Genomic DNA, 4,346 nt, shown 5'->3' on the forward strand with positions numbered 1-4,346 from the left:
TCCCAAAGCACACATAATTAGAGAGTAGTTGGAAATTAGTGGAGAATGGCAATTATTTATACTTTTTCAAGTAATATATACAGTGGTGCATTGTTATCATTTAGGAATAAGAGTCTTTATACAGTGACGGATCATATAGAGGACTTTGATCCACCTATGCAACATTTCTAAAAAGGTATGAAACCTTCAGACTCAAGTCACCACATATAGTCTAACGAATGCCAAAGCATTTAATATATTATAATATAAGCTCATGAGAACATACCATTAACATTTAGAAATGTTTTATCAGTTTTGACACATTTAGAAATGTTTGATCTGAATAAATGAATGGATATAGTACAAAGTATTTTATATGAATTTGTAGAGACAATATATTGATTTGAATTTAAAATGCAAATGAAACATTTTCAATTTTATAATGGTTAAGCATATACTTAGAAATTGATTGAACAGAGATCATTCTTTATAAAGCATTTGTGATGGCTTACCAGAAGTTCTTCAATACCCATCTGATCTTTATGAAGTAACTCAAAAGTATACACTGGATAAAATATAGCATGTTCAGAAAATGGTGCTGGCAAAACCAGCCAGCTACATGCAAAAGAATGGAATTAGACCCCTATTGCTTATGCAGTACAAAAATCAACTCCCAATTGGTCAAAGACCTTAAGGTAAGACCTGAAACTAGGAAAACAGAGGAAAATCTAGAATATACAGGTACTGATAATTATTTCCTGAATAGGACTCTCATTGCCCAGGGGGAAAAAAGCCAAAGTTGGTAAATGGGATTTTTATGTATACCAGAAACCAGAAGCAACTCATAACAGAAAATCTTTATTAAATATTCACTGGATGAGGGATAAATACCTGGTATAAGTAAAGAGCTCAAACACTGAACAGCAAGTAATAAGTGGGCAAAAAATTTAACACAGATAATTAAGCAATTTCCAGAAGGAAAAACACAAATTACTAACAAACATATGAAGAAATGTTTGATATTTTTAGCTCTAAAATAAATAAAAATCAAACTTGTGCTAAGGTTCCAGTTTATCCCAGCCAGAATAGCAATTATCATGAAAAAAGTAATAAAAAAACTACTGCTGAAGATTTAGGAAGGAAAAAAGACTCTCATACAGTGCTGGTGGGAATTTAAATGAGTACAACCACCAAGAAATCAAAAGACCAATGTTATGACTCTACGATACCATTCTTGGGCATATCTCTGAAAGAGAAACAAATCAATATACTGGAAATATACCAACACACTCTCATGATTGTTGCACAGGTCATAATAGCCATACTTTGGAGCCAAGTAAAGTGCCCAACAACTGATGAATGGATAAAAAATTTATGATAAATACATGCATACACCACACACACACACACACACACACACACACACACACACACACACACACACACACCCCATGGAATATTTTTCAACTCCAAAGAAAAAAATGCAAATATATTATTTGCAGTACAATGGATGCATCTGGAATGTATTTGGAAATCATTATGCTAAACTTGATAAGCCAAGCTCAAAAAGCTAAAAATCATGTGTTCTTGCTCATTTGTGGAGTATAGACCACAAATGATTATAAAGGGTCATGATTGTCACAGGGGACTATTTGAGAAAGGACCAAGTGGGAGGGAGAATGGCAAAAAAAAGGGAAATTGAAGGTTAAAGAGAATCAAAGGATATCGTGTGTGTGTGTGTGTGTGTGTGTGTGTGGTGTGTGTGTGTGTGTGTGGTGTGTGTGTGTGTGTGGTGTGTGTGTGTGTGTGGTGTGTGTGTGTGTGTGTGTATTACTCTATACCTAAGCAGGTTTTTTTAAAATTTTTATTTATTTTTTATTGTGAAAATACTGTACAGAGGGGTTACAATTACATGGGCAAGATAATGAGTACATTCTTATCAAGCATTATAGCCTCCTCCTTTGTTTCCCCTTCCCATTCCTTCCCATCCTCCTCATCTCCCCCTCCCCACCCCCCCCCCAAAGTTGTAAAGTTCGTTTTCGACATGACAACTTGTACTTCTCATTGTTGCAAAGGGTCCACCTGTATTCTTATTTAAACAATTTGTTTTCCCCTTCCCCTCCACAAATTATAATGACATCAAATACAGTGAAAGCAGGGGTTATACTGTGGGGGAGAGACATACAAAGCAACAAAGAAATAATCTTATAAATGTGTTAGAAACAATCGCATTAAAGAAAAAAAACATTTGAATACATATCTTAGGGTTGATTCCTAACATCACCTTATCTGACCTTTTCTGCTTAACTCAGACATATTCTAGATATTGCAAATAAGGGAAACCATGGGACCTATGTTTCTTTGGGCTTGGCATACTTCACTTAATATAATTTTTTCTAAGTTTTTCCATTTCCTAACAAATGGGGCAATGTCATTCTTTCTGATGGAGGCATGTGGTATATATATATATATACCACATTTTCTTGACCCATTCATCTACTGAGGGGCATCTGGGTTGGTTCCATATCTTAGCTATAGTAAATAACGCTGCAATAAACACAGTTGTGCTGGTAGCTTCAGTGTGGTCTTGTTTGTAAACATTTGGGTAAATGTCCAAAAGTGGGATTGCTGGGTCATAGGGGAGCTCTATGTGGAGTCTTTTGAGGAAGCTCCATACTACTTTCCAAAGTGGTTGAACAAGTTTACACTCCCACCAACAATGCAGTAAGGTTCCCTTCTGTCCACATTCCCTCCAGAATCTGTTGTTAATTAAATCCCCCAACAACAAATCCTCAAAGAAACAACTGCCCAATAAATAAGTGGGCTAAAGACTTAAAGAGAAAGTTCTCTGTAGAAGAAAGAAGGATGGCCAATAGACACATAAAGAAATGCTCAACCTCCCTAGCCATCAAAGAAATGCAAATCAAAACAACATTGAGATACCACCTCACCCCAGTTAGAATGGCTATAATTAAGAACTCTAATACCTAAGCAGGTTACAGAAAGTTTTACCTAAAATATCTATTTTGTGGTGAAATTTGCCAATTGCTGTTTGAGAAAGGATAGAGGAAAGGGAACATGGCAGTGGAAAGAATACATTCTAAGAACACTGTACATATTAATGGAAATATCACAATGAAATCTCTTCATATTACAAATGGTCACTAATTAAAAAATAAACTAAAATAGATGAAATGTAACTCATGAAAAATATGTGTTTCGCATCATAGTCCCATCTTTGCTTGTACTTGTAATGTGGTCTTGTCTCAGATGGGATTTTCTTAGAGTCTGAAACCAAGCTTTTTATTAACAAAAGTTATTATTGCATTGTTTTTGTAAGGAAATAAGAGGAAAGCATGGATCAAGAAAATGTGATATATATATATATATATATATATACTATATATATATAGTGTATGTGTGTGTATATATGTATATACATCTATCTAGCTATCTAGCTATCTATATATAATGCAATTCTATGCCTCCATCAGAAAGAATGATAGCGCCTCATTTGTTAGGAAATGGAAAGACTTGGAAAAAATTATATTAAATGAAGTAAGCCAAGCCCATGTTTCCCCTTATTTGCAATAATGAGTATAAGTCTAGGACAAGCAGAAAAAGTCAAAAGCTATGTACATATGACCATATAAGATGATGTTAAGTGAGATGAACCCCAAGACAGGGTCACAAGTGTTTTTTTCTATCTTGCTATTGTTCTTAACATATTTATAATGTACTATGTGATTTTTTTTTTGTTTCTTTGGTATGTTCCTCCCTCATGGTATAACCCCTGTTTTCATTGTATTTGATGCCGGTGTCCTGGTTCTTGTATATACACTTTTCTAAATTGGGGAGGGGAAGGGAAAATCAAAATGCTTAAATAGGGATATGGGTTGATCCATTGTAACAATGAGATACACACGACACTATGTTGAAAACCAACTTTACAACTTTGGGGGTGTGTGGGGAGGGGGGTGGGGGGGTAGAAGAGTTGGGGTTGGAGGAGGGAAGGGATGGTAGGGGAAAAACAAAGGAAAGGGGTAACAATGCTCTATAGGAAAAGTCCTCATTGCCTTACTCATATAACTGTAGTACCTCTGTACAGGATCTTTACAATAAAAAAATATATAAAAAATCTAGCATAATACAAGAATGCCACAGGGCAGTGGTAAGAGGAAAGCAGACTAGGACAATGGAAGAAACTTTCATAAGATTGGTTTGTCTGGACCAATGGGATCATAAGAACAGGCTCTCATCTTGGTCTACCTGGTTCCCTCATTCATTATCTGTGGCCGACAACTTGGGCCAATTTTTGAAAGTAAGCTACTGAGTGAGGAAGCTTCTTTTTTTTTTAATTTTATTTT

The sequence above is a fragment of the Dipodomys ordii genome, unplaced genomic scaffold (genome assembly GCF_000151885.1).
Source record: "Dipodomys ordii isolate 6190 unplaced genomic scaffold, Dord_2.0 Scaffold99, whole genome shotgun sequence".
NCBI lineage: Eukaryota > Metazoa > Chordata > Mammalia > Rodentia > Heteromyidae > Dipodomys > Dipodomys ordii.